General features: G+C 31.9%; 1 protein-coding gene across 2 annotated transcripts in view; it reads left to right on the top strand.

Moving 5' to 3' along the window:
- LOC140441434 (5-hydroxytryptamine receptor-like) overlaps positions 1-25,368 on the top strand; it is a 2,088,213-nt gene that overhangs the window by 1,573,990 nt on the left and 488,855 nt on the right. The gene's annotated exons all lie outside the window — the stretch shown is intronic.

The raw sequence follows: 25,368 nt of genomic DNA, 5'->3' as shown, positions 1-25,368 counted from the left end.
TTCAAACTTACTAATCGTAAAGCGAATTGTTCGTTCGGCAGGCCGATTATGTGGACCATAAATTGCTCTAAACGCATGAAAAATAACTGCTGCCAACTGCAAATTTCTAGACGCTGTGCGGGCTAACTCTTTCCATCATGAAATGTCAAACAATACTGAACAAAAGCGAAATCTCAGTTTGACAGTATTCATGCACGATCTCCAATCAAATACCCACCAAAAAAAGTACCTCTTAATGAATCACCCTTTATAAAGTGTAACTCCGTTAAGATAGGCAAAATGTTCTGACTTCCAGAATTAAAGTGTCAGCGCAATTTTTCACCAAAAACGTCAATTTTTTGGTTTTTAGTCTTTTAGATGAGATGCAATCAATTTAAATATAAAAAAAATAACAGGCACAGTTAGGGCTTTTACAATTTTATCTATTTTTATAGACTCGTAGGTTGGGTGTACATAACTTAAAAATGCATTTTATTTCGAAAAAAGCCTATAACTTTTTAGAGGGGGCTGCAGGTCTAATTTTTTTTATTAGTGGAAATGATCAAAAGCTATATTTCTGATTTTTTCATATTTTTTCGTATTATACGTCATCTTCAAAATTCCTAAAGACTGTTTTTAGGATTTTGGGGGGTTTTCTTTATTTTATAGACTTCAAAACAGATCAGATCAAGATTTTTTATATAGGTTATATACCCTATAAACGAAATAAGGCGTTTAAAACATGTAAGAATTAAGCGAAACAACTTTAAACCCCCCAAAAAATCATGTTCTTACGGTTTTTAGCAGTTTTGGCGGAATTATACATATTTTGTGAGATTGACACAACCTAAAAAAATTTCTTATATTTTACTTTTTATGTGATTAGAAAATAAGACTCTGAGCAATTTGTCTATTTTTATGAACCCGTAGGTTGAGCGTACATGACCTAAAAATAAATCTTTTGTTCGAAAAAGCGGCAGGTCCATTTTTTTTTTATTTTGTGTATTTGATGAATCCAATGTTTTTTATGTATTTGATTAAAAATTATTTCTCTGATTTTTTCAGATGTTTCTATATGATGCGTCATCTTCAGTAATCCAAAAAACTGTATTTTTAGAGGTTCTGGCGGATTTTCTCCATTTTATAGTCTTCAAAATAAATCAGATAATGTTTTTTATATTTTTAATTAAATAAGCCATTAGGGGCATTCAATACTTAGGAAACACACCTTTAAACGAAGTTAAATGTGTCGATAGCAATTAAAGTAAATTGTATACTTGTAATAATTGTAATAATTGTATTTAACTTCATCTTTCATCACTAGATGTCTCTAGTAGCATACTCTGGTAATTATTTTGTCTATAATTGCCGAGTAGCCGGTGCGTTTTGGTTTAGTTTGAGTTTTCTTACAAGCTCTCTCTGATGACGGGAAGACCCAGAAACACGTGTCAGGGAGTGGTAAGAAGCTCAAATTAAATCGAAACGCAACCATTTTCACACCTTTAAACCTCCAAAAAAACGTGTTTTTTTCAAGGTTTATAAGGGTTTTTGCCGGGTTAATCATATTGTTTGAGATTAATATAACCTAAGTAATTTTGTTACGTTTTACGTAAAAAAAAATAACACAGCGAAATTTTAGTTCGCAACCCCCCTCCCACTTCCCCAAAAAGTAATTTTTTCGTTTTTATTTATTTTTCGTTAGGTTTACACACATAGTTGAGGCTTGCTCTGCATTCTACTACAAAATTGCTCTGCATCTTAAGTTTTAAGCACATAAAAAGTAAAAATATGAGAAAATTTATTCAGGTTGTGTCGATGTCAAAAATATGATTAACCCCGCCAAACATCCTGAAAGCAGTTTTAAAGGTGTTTAGCCCAATTTTTAAATGTTCTAAAGGCTTCATTTAAATAAGAGTATATATAACCTATAAAAAAACTTTGCTTTAATCTATTTTAAAGTATATAAAATTGAGAAAATCCCCAAAACCTCATCACCAAACAGTTTTTCGGATTTTTAAAGATGGCGCACTATACGAAAAAATCTGAAAAATATCATAGATATAGTTTTTGATCAAATACACAAAACAAAAGATTGGACCTGCAACCACCTCCAAAAAATAGTTATATGCTTTTTCCGAAAAAAAAAAATGCATTTTTAGGTTATGTACACTCAACCTAATAATCTATAAAAATAGACTTTTAAGTTTTATTACAGCTTCAACTATGCGTGTAAATTTAAATTCATTGCGTCTCTATTAAAAATAAATAAAAACGAAAAATTTACGGTTTTGGTGGTAGGAGGTAGGGAAGGGGGTGCGGGCTAAAATTGCTCTGAGCCATATTTTTTAATCCCGTAGAATGTAAAAAAATGAAAAAAAAAATGAAATTCTGGAAGTGAGTGCATTTTGCCTATCTTATTGGGGGGTACCCTTTAACTTACATTAGACCCACGGCAAGTTTTTCTTAGTACCCAATGGTCTTTTTATAGTTGAGGTCTTGTTTTTCACTGTCTGCGTGTACTAGATGGTGAATTAATTAGAACTTGGAATGGTTCAACTGGAAGTAATTATAGAATTGATCACCAGAGAGTCCATTAAAGAACTTATGAAATTCTTATATACTTATATATACTATAGTATATACTTATATACTGGTCTACCTTTCACGTCTTTGCTTAGCAATTTCTTTTCATCCTATAAAATACTCGATGCCGTTACACAATCTTATACAAAATCGTATTCCGAATTTGACGAATCTGGTTTCTCATCAGGCGCTCTTCTACAAACACTGAAAACGAAAACAACTCAAATGGCGGTGGCACATCTAACTCAAGTCTAGTCGGGTCAGTTCGACCCAATCATTTGACAGGTTAGGTGTAGTATACTTCAACAATATTGGAAAGGATTAAAAATAAGTAAATTTGGCATGTAGTGGCAATATCGGCTAGATAGCTTTCTACTGTATTTTCATCTATGTGAGCGCACATAGTTTTTTGTCGTCTGTTTAGTATCAGCAAGTACAATTTTGAATGAAGGTGGTCTGTGGTTTTTCACACCCCAAGTGTTGGATTTTGTATTTTCTGCAGAATTGTTTTATGTTTCTTTACTCCATATAAATAAGTAAGTATAGGTAAGTGTATAATACTTATTACAGATTTTAAAATATTTTTTAATAAGTTTAAGCTAAAATGAATTACGAATGAGAACAAGCACGACTTAAGTCCCTATGGTATGAAAAAGACAATGACAAATGTATTGACAAAAGTGATTTGGAAGTAAGTAAAGACATAGACAATGTTCATGTAAGTAGTGACTATGCTAAGGCCAATTGTAAGTGCCTACTTTTTATCAGTTATTTATAGATGAACAAATTATTGGTTGTTGATATTGTTACTTGCACTAATGAAGAAACGAGAGAAAATAAGACGATTCAAATCACTTTAAAGAAACAAATATTTTAGAAATAAAAGTTGCATATGGCAGGTGCATTTAGAAATAACCATCGTCGGCTATGTGACCTATAGAATGTGGACCACACAGGTATGAAGGTATGAAAATATTTCGGTGTGCAATAAGTGAGAGAAGATTTGAGTTCATACTTTTAGGCCTTCCATTTAATCATAAAAATAACAAGATGGACAGACTGGAACTAAAATAATTGACACATATTCAAGAAGTTCTTGACCGAGTCGTGGATAACTGCTAAAACGCCTATACACCGTCTTAGTATGTAACAAAAGACCAAACATTAGAGACCTTGTATGGCCGTTGCAGAGTTAGATAATATATACCGAACAATCCAGCTAATTTCGGTATAAAAAAATGCGTTTAGGTAGATGCACGCACATACTACCTTGTAAATTTAAAGGTATACGTTGACCAGCAGCCACATGTAAATGTTAGACAAAGTAACAGCCTTAAAGATATTGTAGACCGTCTAGTTGCCCTCATATTTATGACAAAACCGGACGTGACGTTCGACACTGGTATACCAGCTACAAACTCCTTGAAAACCTACGACATCCAAAGATTCACTGCAGTTGAAACAGTTAGAAAAAATAAGCCGCATGTACCTCCAGAATTTTTAATTGTACGCAATCGAGATTCATAATCTACATTGTTTGGGTTTCAAGAAAATTGTACCACAATTGTGCCGTCTCTGCATCACAATAATACAATGGGTGGTACAGTAATTTAAGTAAATGTGGTGTTGATGTCGTTGACGAAAAGTCGGCAACACACAGTGTTTTACATCGGAGTCGACGCTGGCTGCTAACAATCCATTTCTGTCTTCTAAATATTGCTGGAATTAACGCGCAAATAATTTAAAAGAGGGCACAATAACGGCGTACAAATGGCTAAGAGATTTTTTCTAAAAGTGGTAGCAAAACAATTATTAGAAAACCATCAACGGAATAAAGTAACAATTCTAATGCTAACTTGAGGACTGCGTAGTTCTACAAAACATGTTTTTGATTAAATATTCAGACCCAATATCCAAAAGAAGGAGTGCAGGTTAACAGGGAAGTTGTTCTAAGTGTCTTTGTGTTTGTGATAGGAAAACTATATTATGTATGCGAGATTTGCAAGATTTACCTCTGTTTTGTACACGCCCAAATTATATTGACAGGACTGTACAGAGTTTAACTAATTATTTAAGTTCGTGTTAAGTGTTAATTTAGTAACCTTTGTTAGAATAAAACGTAGTTTATCACACAGTACAATTTGTTTTAGTTTTTATTAATTATACACAAAATAATTTTTCTTTTGTCTTTAGTTTAACTTACCTTATATAATTTAATTGATTAAATGTTGTGTACTACAAAATAAAATAATAAATAACAAAAAATAATAAAAAATAAACGTAAAGATATATTTTGGGACTATTTAACTTTTCAGTTGCTGGGGTTTGTCACACCCTGTCTGTTAGTGGAAAAAAATCACCTGTCGGATGCAGGGTTAAATAAAATCAACTTAATTCGCAATGGCCACGCACCTTATAATATGATTTGTATTGCAATATTTTTAAATTAACCCACATATAATTGAATATTTGCCAATAAAAAAGAGTCTATTAACAAGTGGATGTAATAGAGCTCTATAGATAATGTTGGTATTATTAGCAAGGTAATAGTGATGCCAAATTATAGGAATGAACTATATTACAAAATATTGTCGACCAGTGTTATATTTACTTCCTTATACAATAACAAATAGCAAGGCGCTGAGCGTTAATATCGATGAGTTTCGTCGTTCCGAGCTTGTATTCTTTATTACATATCCGTTCATAAATTTCGTTGCAGAGGTCTGACCTTTCCGTTTCCCATATCGTATCATTCTGACAAGTTAATGTACTATCATGCTGGCTTATTTAAGATGTCGGTTAAATCGTAGTGGACTTCATACGGTGTAGAGAGTAATGTAGAAGAAAGATGGTGATTTAAGATTAAATATAAAAAGTTGTGTTCGTTAGTTTATTTCTTTTTTCCCACGCATGTAAATCTTATTTCGGCCCATTTGCTTTTCCTTATTAAAAACGTTAAAAACAAATCATTTTGGTCTACTTTAGTTAGAGGAAACGTTACAGTAACGTTTTTATTAATGTATGTGTAACAATAGTATCAAAAATAGATTAGATTAAACAAAAAAATGATTTAGGTAGAAAATGGTCATTGTTTCGTGGTATAAGAATATTATGTATGTATATCTCCATCTCCCGTAAAAATCCAAAATTTGAGCAAAGCGAAATGTGGGAAGACGAAGAATTTCGTGTTTTAAGAACTTGAGGGAATGGTTTGAATGCAGTAGTGCAGAACTGTTAAGAGCGGCAGCCCAGAGAGTCTGCAAAGCCATGACGATTTCCAACCTTCGACAGAAGATGGAATTAAAGAAGAAGAACATATCCACTTTTCATATATTTTACTGCTCAGTCCATCAAATTTACATCATCCACGTACGTTCATAACGTAGGTAATCAAACTCACATTTTTACATACATCTAACATTAGGAGAATACATTGATAATAGGTTGCAAGTCAAAAAATTTTAATGTGGCCGCGAAACATTTTAATTCAATTGATAGGACTTAAGTTTTGACCAAAAATTTTATTACGTTAACGTTATAACGTAAATATAAAAAAATAGATCTTAAATATGTTGCCTGTGTTAGTCCATTTCAAATAGGTAAAAAGAAATAAGAATAAGACTTACACACAATCAATTTATTCCACCACCAACAACCGGTTCCGCATACTATAATTTGCCATGCATTTTTAGGTCTAAAGTAAATGCTAAATGCTGAAGATAAATGCTTAAGGTAAATACTAAATGCTGAAATTATAAAACCCGTATTAAGGTGCTGTCTAGTAAGGAAAATACAGCAATTATGCCAATAATATATGTCTGTGATTATTAAATATGACTTTAAAATTGATTACATAAACAAAGTAAAATTAAGTGGCAAAAAAAAATCTCATAAATTGAAATTAAATTAATAAATAACCAATAAATACTACTTATATGCCGATACAAGGATTATTATTGAGTGTTTTAGAAAACATAGTTCAAACTTTTGTGGTAAACTGGTGACGGGTGATCATCGGTTTTATTGTAACTATTTAACAAATAGAGGAAAAATTATTGAGGGGAGAGATATTAACAAATAAACGGAAGTAGGTATTGTGTAGATTGTTTGTTGAAATGAAAGTGATGTGTTATGATATTTAAAATTATTTAATTTATTTAAGAGGTATATTTTGTAAATTGTGGTAATTTATTGAAATTATTTATTTAAGACAGACAGCTCTATAATAATATATAAAAATGTAGATATACAGTGATGAGTGCCTTAAGAACCGGCAAAATAACGCAAAAGATAGAAAACATAACATGTTGTGAAATAAAAAGAGATGAAAGTTGTAGAGGTGGAAAATTATCGATAAAAACCTCTAATTTACATTAAATTACATTAGGACTATCGATAGTTTCCCACCTTTAGACGTTAGCTTATGAGCTAGTTGACTTCAGTCATAATATTACAAGTATGACGTCGAATATTTATATTTTTTAAATTTCGCATAAAGTAAAAACTGATTGAAGGTAATAAAGCAAATGTAAGTAAACAGTATAATTAGTAGTAATTTGATAATTAGTTCTGTTTTGACGAATACAGAATAACACGCTATGATAATTCTGTATTGAGAAGAGTATATGCGACGTCTCAAATCATAGTTTATTATTGATCAATACTTTAATTTTGGATAAAAAAATACTCCTACTTAAACTGTTTTTACTTACCTTACGTGATACGTATTACTATGACTGAAGTCAACAAGCTCATAAGCTAACGTCTAAAGGTGGGAAATTTTCGATAATTCTAATGTAATGTAAAATAAATTATAGGTTAATATCGATAATTTCTCACCTCTACTACTTTCATTCACTCTTTTTATTTCACAACGTATTATGTTTTCTATCTTTTGCGTTATTTTGCCGGTTCTTAAGGCACTCATCCCTGTATAAGAAATGGGTGTGCAATAACTCCAACTTGTAATTATCAAATTATGATAAATTGATTTGGTCTGTATTAGGACAGAATTTTTGTGATGTCAAATAGATTTATTTAATATAATGATAAGAGCTTCATATAAATAGAATGTTTAAACCTATTTCGACAGCATACTATTAAACAAAATAAAAAGCTTTCTTTGTCATTGATTTAACAAGCAATAAACACATGACTTTTCGTTCCTGCAGAATTACAAGTACACAGCACAAGTACAATGAAAAAAAAGTTTTATTTTTTTTCAATAGTAACATATTGAAATAGGTTTAAACTTTCTATTTATATGCAGCTGTTAGAGAAATAGACATCACGATAATTAAGAGTTAGGCTAAATCCTCGATTTCTCGATTTTTAAGAATAAACTTTTATAAATAACATATATAGTATTTTTAATGTTTTTTTTTTAGCCATACTATAGGATTCTAATGTGCGGCTAAAAATACTACTACTTGTAAATTCGAAAATTTATTTAGAAAAGAATTGTTTCCAAACATTGGTAAGATTTTTTTTAATACTCGTATTTGTATTCAGCCAAAAACATTAAATAAGATAGAATAGTTTTTAACTATCCACTTTTTATGCATATAGAAAGGTACCCAGCTGCCGGACTATAAGACAATGTTAAACAAAGTCGGAGCATGTCTGGAGTTTTATTATTCTTTGGTGCTTAAATGGTATCTAGTATTTCCTCATTGTGGATATCACACAATATCGGAAACAAAACCCAAACACGCTTGGAAAAGACGGAGATAAGAATACCATGAAAAATTACAGAAAAGCCTCTGAGAGGCCGAAAGAAGGTGAATAAATTAAAATAGAATGTGACTTATAGGATATTAGTGGGTGACCCCTACATACCAAAATTAAAAATAATGATAACATAATTAAAATAGAGAAAACCTTCTTCTTCTACTACAACTGCCATTCCCTTCCAGTGTGTAAACGTTAGTCTGCAATTTATTCTTCATTGTTCCCCCATAATAAGTGTAAAAACAAATCACGATGAACTGTTATGTGTTGGTTATTATTTTTATTAGTAATTTCTTTATTTTGTTTTTTATAATAATCAAACGCCGTGTCTGTCCTCTGGATTATTATTTAAATATTTTGAATACTGTAACTTGTGTCTTCTGGACATATTCTATTTCTGAGTCCTCTCATTTCACTAATGCCTTAAATATTATTATTTAGCGGTTTCATTTCCGGCATTACCTGATTCTGATTTTTCTGCTGCATGTTGAATGCGTACATTCCGTATACCTATCTAACTTTTGATTAATAATTTTGTTATGAAAAGGTGGGGGATTTTTCACCCTCTCTGGTGATTTAATAGCACCTGTCCAGGGACTATGGCCATTTTTCATATTTCCTTGGCATAATTAAATATAATTGGCACTATATAAATAACCAGGACGAGAAAACACAACCGCTCTTGACATAGAGTACCGCCTCTGTTTGTAGCTGTCCAGTATGGATCAGAGGTCGCTTTGCTTCTTTATTATGCTTTAAAGCCAGTGCTGCCACTTCCACCGTCGACACTGAACCTAAAATCTTCTCTGCCCTATTGCCACCATTGTGATCTTATTTCATATGTAACTCATATCCCTCGACAGGTGTTTATGAGAAAACCATAGTAGTTAAAATAACAAGAGATAGTTTATCAAACGGTAGAAAAAGTTTCGTTGATAACGCAGAATTGCTTATAGAGAAGTTTCTCTATATATATCCTTAACAAATCCGGAAAGAGGTTTAGGTAACCCCTTTATAAATATCCTTCTGAATCATATTCATCCCCCTTACATAGTTTAATTTTGTTTTTTAATTTAAAAACAACACTTTCATGCAGGAAATTGGGAATTGAAATAAACTAAATTCTCATTTTTTCTTGATGTAATAAAATATATAACATACAATCGTATGGTTTGCAAATTTGAGAGGTAATTCAAAAACGAAATGATCGATAAATAAGTATGTTCACTGTATACATTGGTTTCGAACTCTAGTCAATAAAATATCACATGCTAAAAATTGCGCATAAGGGTTTTAAGAAAACAGACGCGTAACGTCTCCTCCATTACTTTAATCCTATCCTTCAGAGCCTCATTTCAAATGCCTTGTGCTGATAGATGTAAGCTGGCAAGTACCTTAAATCCTGCGAAAGGTAATGGTGTAAATTAATGCAAATACCGAGGAAAAGACTCGAGAAACGAGAATTTCGGGTAGCTGTTGAATAGCTGTACTCTTCTCGGATTGAGATTCAACCACATATACGAGTAGGGTGGTAAAGTAATGTTTTATTAATTTGTATTATTTTGTGACAAAATTTATAATAAACTATAGGTATATTTGATAGCTGACAGTGAATTGAACTAAGATTATTTGCGAATATTATTTTTAAATTACTTAAAAAGATCGGCTGTCTAGCTTTAAAGTTAAGCGAGCTATAATATTTTAATTTTGGAGCAGACAGATTTTTTAGACAAATTATATATGTATATTATATACGTATATTATAAGAACTTTTGTTTTCAATACTTCCACAAAATTTATTTTAAATTATTATTATCACTACAGCTGTTTCAGCCAGAGTGCATTTGTCAAGTGATCTATTTTTGGTATGAGTTTACAATGACTAGTCTTTAACTGAATAAGTTGAGGGGGGAAGAACTGGTTTTCTCAAATTGGTCATTCAGAGTTACGTCTGTATTTTTTAATTTGTTGATTTCCATAGATTCTAATAAGGATAGCTTAAGGCCTTTATTTTGAATATGAAGAATTTAAAATGCGTCATTAAAAGAACGATTATGGTCTAGAAGGTAAAGTGCGTACGTAGAATCTGTTTTTCCTTTATTGAAAGCCCTTTTTTGTTCTGCTATACATTTGATAAAAGTTCTACCAGTTTGACCTATGTGAGTTTTTAGGCAGTTGTCACATTTAAGTTTGTATATTCTTCTTCGCGTGCCGTATCAAAATTATTCGACGTTGGCGATCACCATTGCGAAAGCTTCTCGATCTTCTGCAATATGAAATAATTGTCCCGCATTTGTTATCTGTCTCCATTCACGAATGTTTTTTAACCAAGAAACTTGTTTTCTTCCTACACCTCTATTTTACCTTTAAGGATCATTGTAATATTTTATTTGGTTTTCCCCTTAGTATGTGTCCCAGATAAGACATTTTTCGATGTTTAACGGTCTTTAACAGTTCTCTATCTTTGTTGACGCTCCTTAGTACTTCTTCATTAATTTTACTTGCTGTCCAAGGTATCTTCAGTATTCGTCTATGAACCCACATTTCCAATGCTTTAGTTTTGTTCATAATCGATATTTTTGGCGTCCACACTTCTGCACTATACATAAGTACGGACCAAACAAAACACTTAACCATTCTTTGTCTTAGTTCTAAACTGAGATGATTATTGCAAAGAAATGACTTCATTTTTATAAAAGTAGTTTTAGTCATTGCTATTCTACGTTTTATTTCTATGTCTGGATCTAGTTGGTCTATTATCACAGTTCCCAAATATGTCATTTTGTGGACTTTCTCAACTTGGACCCCGTTTAATTGAAGCTTTGCATCGGGATGTGGGTCACGACTAAACACTAAAAATTTGGTTTTGTTTGAGTTTATTTTTATTAGTATTATCGTTTATTAATATTACCTGAAAGAATTACTGTATCGTCTGCATATCTAATCACATTAAGTAGTTCCCCGTTTATTTTTATTCCATATGGTTGTCTATCAAGTGCATTTTAAAATAACTGGTCCGAGTAAACATTAAAGAATGTTGGCGACAAAATGAAACCTTGTCTGACTCCTCGTTGTATGGAGATTTCATCGGTGTAGTTATCTCCAATTTTTACGATAGCAGTTTGATTCCAGTACAAATTTTTAATGACACGAATATCTTTGTCATCTATTCCGATATTTTTCAGTATTTGCATTAATTTTACATGCTGTACTTTATCGAATGCCTTTACGAAGTCGACGAAACATGCAAATACATTTTTTCTTTGGTCACGGTACTTTTGTAATATGATGTTAAGCGCAAAAAAGTGCCTCCCTGGTTCCCATAGCATTTCTAAAACCAAATTGGGTATCTTCGAGATCTTCTTCGCATTTGCGTCTAATTCTATTATGAAGTATTTTTAGGAAAATTTTAAGAGTGTGGGAATCACTGCGGTGTTATATATATTGAATTAAAAAGTCTTACTACTACTTTTATGTTCTTCTTCTTCTTCAGTGCCTTATCCGGTCCGGATGTTGGCGATCATCAAGGCTATCATGGTTTTGTTGACTGCTCTGCGAAACAGCTCCGCTGAGGTCATCCCAAACCATTGTCGGAGATTTTTCAACCACGAGATACGACGGCGTCCCGGTCCTCTTCTGCCAAATACTTTACCCTGCATAACAAGTTGAAGAATTCGATATTTTTCTTCGTTCCGCATCACGTGGCCGAGGTACTCAAGCTTGCGTTGTTTAATTAAATTAAGCACTTCTTTTTCTTTTGTCATGCGCTGTAGGACCTCAACGTTGGTGACATGGTCCACATAAGATATTTTTAGTATCCTTCTGTATATCCACATCTCGCAGGCTTCGATTCGTTTTTCAGTGGCTTGCGTCAGTGTCCAGGCTTCAACTCCATACAGTAACACTGGAAGAACGTAGCACCTCACTATTCGCATCTTGGTTCCCAAACTAAGATCACTGCAGCACAGCAAGGATCTCAACTTAATAAATGTAGACCGTGCCATTTCAATTCTGGATCTAATCTCTTGAGCGTAGTCCCATTGTACGTTGAGGGTAGTTCCGAGGTAAGTGAATCTGTCGACTCTCTCGACTCTTTTATGTTATCATTCTCTATTAGTTTCAGCAACTCAGTTGGTGTATCATCGGGACCACAAGCTTCTCTAATTTTGGCATTATTTATAGCGTGTTCTACATTGCATTTCATAATTTCTGGGCCATCAGTACAGTTTTAGTAGAATTCGTCAATATTATTCCTGTCATCTTCAAACAACTCTGATATATACAGCTGCCATTCTTTTCTTACTTCGTGCTCATTTACAGTTTTGTTATTATTGTCAACGAGTACAGAGGGAACTCGTTTTTTAAATCTGTTACTCATTTCTTTTAGTTTTTTGTGCATATTAAATAAGTCGTGTTTAGATATTACATCCTCCATTTCGTCGCACCTTTCTCTCATCCATTTTTCTTTGGCTATATATACCGTATATACAGTGATGAGTGTCTTACCACCCGGCTTTTTAACGTAAGAGATAGAAAACACAGTTACCTTGTGAAATAAAAAGGGATGAAACTCGTAGAGGTGAGAAATAATCGGAGAAACCTATAATTTATATTACATTACATTATCACTAGCGATAGTCTCACACCTTTAGACGTTAGCTTCGAGCTAAATCACCTCGGTCATAATTATTATAAGTAACGTCGAATGTGTGACGTATTTCCATTTTTTTATTTCGCATAAAATAAAAACTGATTGACCACAATAAAGCAAAAATGTGAATAAAATAATTTAATTAATAGTGATTATTTAATCTAAAGTTTTAAATTATTAACCAAGAATAATTTCTACTATGATTTGAGGAGTTTCATACACTCTTGTGACAGAATAATTATAAATCCTTAGTGGATTAGTGGTAAGAATTCGACATTGCGACACAGACATCGCAAACGATTAGAGTTCAAAACCCACTTGTAATTTTCTTTTTTTTTTTTTAATAATTTGAAATTATGCAAAGATTGCTTTGCTTTGATTCATTAAACATTTATGTTAGTCGTTACTAGTATTAGAAGTATTTAGAGTTAAAACAAAAAATCTTATTGACAAAACAGTATCGTAGTACTTTCGAAAATAAAGTAAAAATTCTTTAAAATTAAAAGAACTTGTAAAGAATGTTTAAATAAGTAAAAATTCTACAAAAATAAAAAAATATTGTAAATAAACGTATTTACAATATGTTCAAATAAGCCTTCATTAGCAGCAGAACAATAACCCAAACTGTCACTAAAGAATTATAAAAGTCTGTTGGATCAGAGTTCAAGGCACGATGCTCTCATCGTTATATCTGTCATATAGTTTGGACTTATATATCCCCAAATAAATTTTTATTTGGGGATATATCCCCAAATAAAAAAATCACAAGGTGCAAGACCTCAGGCCAAAAAATATCTCCGTGGCCACTAATCAATCGATTAGGAAAAGTCGCACTGAGATATTCACTGACGATGCGAGAATTATGTGCAGGACAACCATCGTGTTGAAACCATATGGAATCAAAAGTTATTGGTAAATTACGAAGGGCTGGGACAATTTCATTTTGCAGAATTTCTAAGTATTTCCGCCCAGTCAACATACCGTCTATAAAAAATGGACCAATGACATGATTCCCTATTATGCCTTCCCAAACATTTACTTTTCGAAGACACTGGGTACGAGCGACATAAATCTGACGAGGATTTCCTCGAGACCAATACCTAGCATTGATTGAATTGTGATGGCCATGCAATGAAAACGTACATTCATCGGTGAACAAAATGTTATCTACAAAATGTTCATCTTGATGTGACATTTCCATTGCAGTTTGACAAAATTCTAAACGTCTATATTGATCCCCAGGGAATTGTTCGTTGGATTTATAAAGTTTATAGGGACGGTATCGATGTCTTTAAAACATTTCACCTACTCTAAATCTTGGAATTCCATATTGTTCTCCGAGACGAGATGTTGATTGGGTAGGATTTTGCTCAATACTTGCACAAATCAAAGTGTCCCTTAGTTCCAAATCTGGATTTACCTCCCCTCATCTGCGAACTCCTCTTGGAGCGAACACTGATCCATAAGTAAAAAAATTACGTATAATAGACTGAATTGTTGATTGTGATGGAGCCGGCCTATTTGGAAACATATTTACAAATTGTTGTCTAATCATGTTGTCTGATAATCCATTCACATGCCAGAGAACAATTTGCACTTTTTTTTTCGACCGTTAAAATCCTTTTCACGAATTGTTTTTTCAATAAAAGTTTCTGTTTACCGTAAATAACACTTCTCGGTGTGTTATTATTTGATAATTTAAAGGCTTGATGATTTGGTTAGCTATAAAGCAGGTAGCTGTTCGCGCGCATCCATTCCAATGTCGTCAATTGTTTTGAAAATCATTACCTGTACAGAGGAATTAATATTAACACTGAGAATTTAGTGATGGACTTGACATTAAACAGTCTTCAATGGATTATTTTCCATTCACAACTGAAGACTGTAAAACGGGAATTGACTTTGAAATATTTTGTATTTCTATTTTATAACATTGGAATAAGAATAAATTGTAAATAATGAGTTTTTAGAAAACTTGTTACCTAATATGTATCATATTTTCTATTATTTTTTATTGAGGAAAACAAAAATTTTACCCTTGGTGTGAATTGAACCCCAGTCTTCTTGTCAATAGACAACGTGTCTAACTATTACTCCAATTTTGGATACAATAATTGTTTTCGGACAAAACATACCTACCTTTAGTTTAGTCAAATATTTCAGTTGAGTTATTTTTATTATTAAATAAACTTAAAGATTTATAATTTAAAATCGCTACTAATTAATGTTTTTTACTATAATATATCTTAATATATTTAATCATTTATTCTAACATCAGAAATTATTAAAATAAAATATTTTCGAGGTCATCCGTATAATTATGACTGAAGTCAAACAGACACGTCTAATACTAGCCTTATCTCGTACTATCTCACAACTTAATCTGTCTTCTATCCTTTCCGCTATTTTGCCGGGTGGTAAGACACTCATCACTGTATAAGTTTGTATATACCACTATGTAATAGCTTTTTTTGACTCTTATTGTTCTTTTTAAGCTATCCTTCTTAGAATCTATGGACATCAATAATTAAAAAATACAGACATAATTCTGAATGACCAACTTGAGATAAACAGTTCTTCTCCCCTCAACTTATTCAGTTAAATCTTATAAAGTGTAAACACATACTAAAAATAGATCACTTGAGAAAGGCGCTCTGGCCGAAACTGCTGTAGTAAGAATAATTTAAAATAAATTTTGTGAAAGTGTTGAAAACAAAAGTTATCAGTGAATGTATTTCCATCAAGTAACGGTCGAATCCATTACTTGTGTTATTTTGAGGTTGCAGTGATTAATAGGGCAGCAGGATAAGTAAAACTCTTTTTTCTTTTATCTAGCTTTTGCAAAATTTATTCGCTTCTTCAGGATATGCTAAAATATGGTTATAATTATTTTATCAGTAAATACAATAAATTTTGAAATTCACAAAACATTACATAAACTTAACTTGTTTAAAGTAAATTATAAAATTACAATATTTTAATTTTATTTAATTTTGTAGGAATCATAATTGATAATAATTATTATTTTGATGTTTGAATAATGTCAGAAAGACATTCGTTTTTGTTTATTATATCTTTTGTTGTTGATAACTAGTTTTCGATTGTTATATGGTTGCGTACAAAGTGGCGCCAAATTCTTCTTCTTCTTAAAGTGCCCTCTCCTTAATGGAGGTTGGCTACTACAATTTTAAACTCTTCTCTATCTTCAGCTGTTCTTATTAGCTGTTCAAAATTTAGCCCTGTCCATTGTCGGATGTTTTTGAGCCACGATAGTCTTTCGCCTCCTAGGCCTCTCTTTCTCTCGATTTTTCCTTTCATTATAAGTTGGGCGTATTGGTACTTATTATTTCTCAGTATGTGGCCTAGGTATGATGTTTTTCTAACTTTTACTGTGTTAAAAAGTTCTCTTTCCTTGTCTATACTATGCAGCACTTCTTCGTTTGAGGTATGCGATGTCCATGAAATTTTGAGTATTCACCGGTAGATCCACATTTCAAAGGCTTCCAATTTATTTACGGTTGATGTTTTAAGGGTCCACGTTTCAACTGCATATACCAGACGTAGCATTTTGATAAACGTAGTCGAATTTCGAGTTTTATCTTCGAGCAGTTTTTTTATTTTTTCGAAAGATTTTCTGGCCTGTTCTATTCTCGATCTTATTTCTAGATCAGGATTTAGGCTGCTATCGATCCAACATCTCAGGTACTTAAATCTATTGACCTGTTCTAAAATGTGCCCATTCATTGTGCAAGAATGAGGTACGTTTTGGTTTTTTCGGATTGACATCACTTTGGTTTTTTTAATGTTTATTTTCATACCAAATTGCTCACAGGTCGAGTTGGTCTTGTCAATGAGTCGTTGTAGACCTAAGTCGGAATCCGCAATTATCACTGTATCATCGGCGTATCTGATACTGTTGATATTTACGCCATTCACATTGACTCCATCCTTGGAATCCTTCAATGCTTCTTTAAATATAAACTCGGAGTAAAGATTAAACAGCAGAGGCGACAAAACACATCCTTGTCTAACTCCCCTCCTAATTTCTACTTCTGCGGATGTGGAACCTTCGATCCTAACTCTGGCGTTTTCGTTCCAGTACCAAAACCAGTTTTTGGTTCCAGTTTTTAAGAATTTGATGTCATTTCCATCTAAACCGACTTCTTGCAAACGTTCTAATAGTAGGTCGTGTCTTACTCTACCAAATGCTTTTTCGAAGTCTATAAAGCATAGAAATATATCTTTCTGTTGGTCGTAGCATTTTTGGGCGAGAACTAGTAAACTGAACAGGGCTTCTCCCGTTCCCATGCCGGCTCTGAATCCATACCGGCTTTTTTGGTAGTGGGATGAATATTGACTCCAGCCAGTCTTGGGGTATTTTACCTGTATCATAAATGCGATTGAATAAAAGGACAAATATTTCGATATTTTCTTCGCTGATTAATTTTAACGTTTCTGACTATATTCCGTTTGGACCTGGGCTTTTATTTGTTTTAAGATGATTAATTGCATTTTTATAATTTCAGATTTCAGAATTGTTGGCCCTTCATTGTTATTTTCCAATCTTGGTTCTTCTCGTATGTCGTGAAAAAGAATTTTAATGTAGTTCTCCCATTCTTTCAGTTTATCTTCCGTTGATTCTAGCAGTTTGCCATCAGTGTTCAGCATGGTGTGAAAAGTCGTTCTCTTGGTAGTCGATGTAAACTCTTTTACCTTTTTATGTAAATTAAAAAATCGTGCCTTTGTTGTAGTTCTTTTATTTCCACGCATTTTGTTTCCGGCCATTTCTCTTTTGCGTCGGTTATTTTTTTTTTTCGAATTATTCTATTTAGTCTTTTGTATTCTCCGTCCTTGTCATTTTTTCCTTTAGATTCTCTTCGTTTGTTCATTAATTGTAAAATCTCTTGTGTCATCCATTCCTGTTTGTTATTTCTAGGTGTTACTTTTAGATGTTTTTCCGTTACATTGTTCATTTGTTCTTTAATAGTTTTCCACAGAACGTTTATGTCATCGTACTCGCTAATTCTATTGTGGTCGATATTTCCTAAATTTTTGTTTAATTCTTTATTTACTGTCTGATGTATGGTGTCGTTTTTCAATAATTGGATGTCTAATAGTTGGTGTTGAGGTTTTTGTTTCTTTATTAGTTTCCATCTTGCGCGAACTTTTGCAACAACAGGATTATGATCGGAATTGATGTCAGTTCCAGGATATGTTTTTGCACTGATGATTGCATTGTGATATCTTTTGTTCACCAATATGTAATCTATTTGGTTACGGATTACTCCGATACGTTTTTATTGTGTTGTGGTGAAGTCCAAGTGTACAATCTGCGAGGGTGTAATTTAAACCATGTATTTGTCGCTACCATGTTGTGTTTTTGGCAGAATTCGGTCATTCTCTCTCCCCTGTCGTTCCTTGCTCCGAGTGAAGGAGTTCCTTGGCGCCAAATATGAATATTTTTTTTGAACTTATTGTATTAGTTTTCGTAAGACAGAATGTAATTATAGATATTGCTTAGTTTATCAATATCAGTTTTTTTATTAACGCATTGATGTTTATTTATGCATACTATTTCTAAGAATTCTCTTCTATTTAATTGGTTTTCACATCTTAATATCTTGGTTTCATTGAAATTAAATGAATGATTCTTATTAATTTGAGGATTTAATAATGCACACTTATTTTTTTTATTTCTAAGGTCACTTTTATGTAATGTTAGTCTGCCTATTAGATTTTTAGATGTGTCTCCGATGTATAATTTATTACAATTTTCGCATGGTATTCTATAAACTACATTTGAGCTTTCCATAATGCTAATAGGTGATTTAGTATTTGTACACAATTATGCTAACGTTTTAATATTTTTAGTTGCAATTTTAATCTGAGAATAGTTAGCAAAGACCTTAGTTATTTTGGATGTTAATGTTGGTATGTAAGGTAGTGATGTAAAAGTAAATTGAGATTGCACGATTTGATGATTTGGTTCTATTGTTTGATTCATGTCAATTATTATATTACTGTGATATGTATAAAATATGTCAGAAATTAAAGATAAATTGCAGCACATATTACCACATCATATTATAACTGAATTTTTCCGTAGAGAAAAATAGCTTATAGCAAAATATTTCATAACATAAAACAAAATAACATACATAAATTTGAAAATCTGAACATGAGAGCTTATAACTATATCACTTTTAAAGAGAAATGGTTTAAAAATTTACCTAACATTAAATTATCTTATAATGTAAGAAAGATACTCGCATACGGTCCAAAATTCTGTTTATTACCAACAGTTAAAGATTTTAAAATTTCAAATATACGAGCTGATATCCAAAGTACAATAACTAGATTTTCTGAAAATAAAAAAACTTAGTCAGAGCTCAATGCACTAACATCATAACTAACCATTTACACAAAAATAAAAATAATAATCATTTTTTAAATGGTTCATATCATGAATGTAAAAAATTTATCAAAATACACACTGAGATATACATCGTAAAAATTTTGTAACAACAGGTTTGCGTTGCATATATTAGAACTACTATTAAAGACAACTTACATACATTAAAAGAAAATTAACTTCTATTATAATACTAAAACTAAAAATATAAAAGAAATCACGTACTAAAATATGGCCGATGTCTAAAAAACACCTTGTATATAACATATTCAGTCATTTTATCGATGCCTATGCGACAAACAGGTACGGTATGTTTCAAGCAAATAATTTTTTTACAATAGTGACACATGTATCGAGTTTTACGATCTCTATAAAAAGTACAACGCTCCCTTTTATTTTGCAATGCCGCAGGTGCTTGTACTGGTCCAACACCACTGAGTTTAGCAGCAATCTCTCTTATATCTTGTGCCAAATGAGGAGATTGAGCTCTTTCTTTTATATTTTCAATTACTAACTAAAGACCTAGTTCTTTTAAAACAAATCTTGTTGTTTTGCTTGTTTTTAGATCCAGTTTGTTAGTTCTCTGTATTAAAAATGCATTTATTGCAGCAACATCAAGGAATCCATAAAATATGATCATGGGCCAACGTTTTGTATTTTTTGCGGTAGTATAGGAACCTCGAAGTTCATCAACCCTGTCCACACCACGTTTCGTAGAGTTATAGAACGTTATTACTTCAGGTTTACTTTCGTCACCCGTTGTAGGATCGATTTGGTCATCATGGTTTAGGGTTAAAAAAAGAACAACATGTTTTTTTTGTTTTGGTATATAGGACAATACCGTCATATCTTTGGTAAATCCAAACATAGTTGATTTTGGCGGTCTATTATTCAATAAAAATTCGGTTGGGATATGCCTTTTGGTTTTCCTTAGGGTGCCTACAACTGTTAGACTACGATTTGTCAGTAAGTTTTGTACGACTTCAAATGATGTAAACCAATTGTCCATTGTGACATTCCAATTGGATTTGGAGATTGGTTTGCAAAGCTCAACCACATCGTAGGCTACAGAACTGATAGAATATGGACCTGGTGGTTGTGTACCGGCATAGATTTCTAATTGATAATTATAGTGCGAGAATTCACCAAAGAATATACCTTCAGACCGTATCAGTCCAGTTTTGTTTGGAAGGTACATTCTAAAACTACAGCGACATCTAAAGCGTAAAAATATCTCATAGGTAGTGACATATTTGCCAATGGTATAATATCTGAAAATTTTCAAGTACATCCTCAAATACGACTCTAACTGCTGCAAGTTTGTCTACTTGTTTCCGTTCGTCCTTGTACGAATATCATCTAGACGTAAGCACTTCATAAGAAATCTAAATCTGCGGAGAGCCATCGTTGCCGAAAATATGTCAATGCCCGTACCATTTTTTTCCCAAAACTCAAAAATAGAATTTCTACTTTTACGGTAAACTCCAGCTAAGTAAAGCAGGTCAATCAGAGCTTTTAGTTCACATATTTTTGTTTGCCTCGCATCGGAACTGTCTTTATATCTCACGTACGCACGCTCGATATATACATTAGTACATTTAACAATATGTTTTTTAATTTTGTCATTAAAAAACAATTTACCAGCATTCCTTTTCAGTTGTGCAACTTTTCGCTTCATGAATAACTCCAGGAAGTTTTGTGATGATATTTTCTCGTCTAGTTCTAACATTTCGTTATCCGCATATCTTATTCCATTTCATTCCATCTTTGGTATTGTAATAAAGGTGTTGATTTGAACCACCTTGTGGAATACATTCTTGTAAGTTTAGTTCGGTGTCTGATAAATCGAATTTAGACTTTGAGTTATGATTACCATCTTCATTTTCTAATTTTCCAATAATAAACTCATCGGAATCTGAATCTTCATAATTTTCTTCCTCGTCGGTTGTAACTTCCTCGTAGAGATATTGCAAACGTTTTACCCCTCCCTCGTAAGAATACATTGTTTTGCTAAGCTCTATAAATAATTCACTGCAATTTTTGTTTTGTACTTTCATAAAAAAAACACGTACATAAAGTAACAGGTTGGTCTGAGAGAACGAAGACATATTTATATAACATCGACACTGTCGCTTCAATACGCATTAGTAACTGAGGGATTATGGCTGGCGATGCCGTTGAAAAACTTAGACCACCAGGACTGTACTTAGACTCGCTGGCCGAATAGAGATAGAAAAACTGAATGGGCCCAACAGACCCAACCCGTGTACCGCAGGGTTAAATATGTTGCCTTTTCACATCCCGTTTATCAAACGCTTTGTGGATGACTTGATAACATTTACAGTTTACATGTGAAAAAGGGATAGAAAATAACATCCCATACCTTAACATAAGTATCAAACGAAATGCACAAACTGTAGAATGCAGAAAACATATATTTAGTAACAGATTTATTAACTAACATTCACAACATCCACCTCATATGAAAATAAATTTAATATTGGCTAAAAAACAGAATAATCAAATTATCACACACTAATAATATTAACAAAGGGTTAGTGGAACTGAAAGACATTTTTATAGAGAATTCTTACCCAATTAAACTAATTAACAAATTTTTATTTAACAACCCCAGTAATAGAATGATTGACATGAATCAAACAAGAGAACCAAATCACCAAATCGTGCAATCTCAATTTACTTTCACATCACTCAGAATAAAATTGCAACTAAAAATATCAAAACATTAGCATCATTGTATACTAAAACTAAATCACCTATTAGCATTATGGAAAGCGCAAATGTAGTTTATAGAACACCATGCGAAAATTGTGATAAGTCATACATCGGACACACATCAAAATAATAATTATTATCAATCATGATTCCTGCAAAATTAAATAAAATTAAAATATTGTAATTAAATATATACTTTAAATAAGTTAAGTTGAATATTTTGTGAATTTCAAAATTTAATGGATTAACTTCATGTTGTAAGTTTTTATACTAGTTTTATACAATGATTTTTAATTCTAATTTCATTGTGTTTACTGACAAAATAATTATAACCATATTTTAGCATATCCTAAATACGTCTTAATGAGTGATTTCGGAGTGTCAGTGCTCTGAACTCCCAGATAATACATGTTGTCCATTGTCAGGGGATCCTGCCTTGCGTTGCTTGCCTCCAACATCCATGTTGGACAAGCAGACGCCGCCATCTCTTTGACGGCGAATTAAGACAATTATGGTGCTTTGTAATCTCAATTACTTCTAGGATAATTATTGGTTTATAAGAACAGTTGAAGGCTATAAATAGTGCTGGAATTTTAAAAATTGTGACCTGTATTAAGATGATTTTGGCTTATGGCTGAAACTATATCAAAATTGCTAATATAAATGTAATATACAGATATTATGTTTAGAATTTATTAATTAAATTGGTCTTTGTAAGATCGAGGACACACTGCATAAACAATTTCATAAACTTCGTGTTTTTTGTATCGGGATATTGTCTTTGACGAATTAGACAAGAGATGAAAGATTTTGGTAAATATTATCTTTAGTCCCTTTAATATGGGATTTTGTTTATTGTCCAATATCAAATCTTTAGAATTCATATCCGAAATTAGACAGTATAATTTTATCACCCAGTAGACCGAATGAATCTATTTGTTATTAAATACACATACGTAGTTAATTAGGTTACATACACATTTGGTCAATTATCAATAATATAATTTGTACATCAGTCAAAAGTGCTGACAAAGTTAAACTATGTACATAAATTAAATACACATGTCACGCGAGGTCCGCGAAAATATTGACCCAATTAAAGTTTATATAAAACTAAGATCTCTTGCCTAGAGAGGCATTCAATCAATATTCTTCAACGATCAACTTCATCAGTCTCTACTCAAAGTAATCCCGGGTCTACACCCATAGTGTACGTCTCTACAATAAACTCTGCTACTATTATTTGGTGTTTCCATTACAACTGAACGAACATCTTCACTGAGCCAACGAAGGGGATTTGTTCATTTATTTTGTTTGCGAGACCTTTGATGTAAGAAAGTTAAGCTTTTGTATAAGTAAGATTTAATTTTTGGACTGAGAGTAAATTGGAAATAAATACCTGTGGATTCTCCTATTAATATGTTCGTATTTGTGTAATCATGTTAAACAGGAGTTTGTTTTAAAGAAGAATGTTCTGCGGATGTACTGAAATCTGTTTGAATGTGTTGATAATTAAATCAATTTATGAAGGTCGGTGATGAAAGTTGTATACAAGTATCAGTTGGTATGGGTGGATTTTCGGTAAACAGAGTAATGAAAATTTTGGTTATGATTTTTATGCAGAGAACATCGAGTAATGGTAAGGATAAATTAGTTTCCATCTTTATCGTAAACTGGATACTAATTGTATTCAATCCAGATGAGTTTGAAAATATACCAAAGTGTCGTTGCTGTAAGTCCAAATTATAAATGTATCGTCAACATATCGTAGTTGACATATAGGCTTGAGGATTGAATGCTTATTTTACCATTCCTTATTTTTACATCTGCTTCTAGTGTAACAAGAATTTGTTTTAATAAACGATCGATTGCTCGTTCAGATTTTCGTTATGTTTGAGTTGCTTTAATAAAGTCCTCGTAGACATACCGTCTCAGGACTTACAACTTTATGTAGAGTCATATGTCGCCATGTTACCTATCCAACGGTAACTTTACCATCCTATTTGTAAACACGACATAATGTAAACTAAACTTCACATATTAATTTTTAACGGGTCTTTACCCTCATATTTAGTGGCTACATTCATGTAATATATTGACACTGATGATGGAATACTTATTCCGAAAACGTTTTGTCTTTTTAACATAGCCCGACGGGGTTTTTTATATACCTTTTTATAAAGGATTTTATTGGAAAATTTTTAGTTTGTTCCTTGTATCGATATTTTTTATAAATACCGAATAGTTTTACTTTCTCATTTATATACTCAACACATAATTTACACATCTACAAATTTGGCGGTTTAATAGATTTTAACTTATCCTTTTTTCAAAATATAAATATTACTTCTTTTGTTAAATTTTATTCTGAATTTATGGTAACTTTTATCAATCTAACTCTACCTTAAACTAATTTAATACTGTATGTTATCGTTGTATTTTTAGTGTACATTATAACTCGTAAATAATTTCAATTAATTTTGTTTCAAAACTGTATACATGCCCCCAGGAAAGGCGAAACCGATGGAGGAGTAATTAAAATAAGTTCGGAACGCAAATGGGGCCTACATTTTAAAATAATTTTATGGTAAACTGTTTGGAAGTAATGATTACAAATCCATGAAATATACATCAAGATTCCCACATTTAGGGCAAAAGGTTCCTTTTTGAATAAAAATCAAACATGAATATTTTACAAAGGCTACTACACCAATAAACGTACGTTTCCATAAACATATTTTAGCTCTTACCGTCTAAAAGGGTCCGTCAATATTTATGCTGTGTTCGGAGGACTGTTTTATAAAGATGCAAGGGTTAAATCGTCAAAGGAGTGAATTTTGAAGCTAAAAGAAATTTCCGAATATCTCATGAATCAAATAATTTGATGTTTATTTTGGAGAAACTACTTCAAGTTTACTAAGATAGATTGTTTTATTTTTTAACTAATAGATACCGATTGGAAATGTAACAGCAGAAACTGAAAAAATCAGGTGGTATTAAAGATTTAATTATTTATTTAGCACATTGCGTACATAGACAATATAATTATATATATATATATATATATATATATATATATATATATATATATATATATATATATATAAATATATATATATATATATATATAAATATATATATATATATATATATATATATATATATATATATATATATATATATATAGGATTCTTCGAATGTTGTTTATTCTATACCGTGTGGTATAGATACAATAAATACAATATTAAGAACAACTAATTACATTTTAATCACATTG

Source organism: Diabrotica undecimpunctata, chromosome 5 (genome assembly GCF_040954645.1).
Source record: "Diabrotica undecimpunctata isolate CICGRU chromosome 5, icDiaUnde3, whole genome shotgun sequence".
Taxonomy (NCBI): Eukaryota; Metazoa; Arthropoda; class Insecta; order Coleoptera; family Chrysomelidae; genus Diabrotica; species Diabrotica undecimpunctata.
This window is presented reverse-complemented; position numbering and strand designations above follow the sequence as displayed.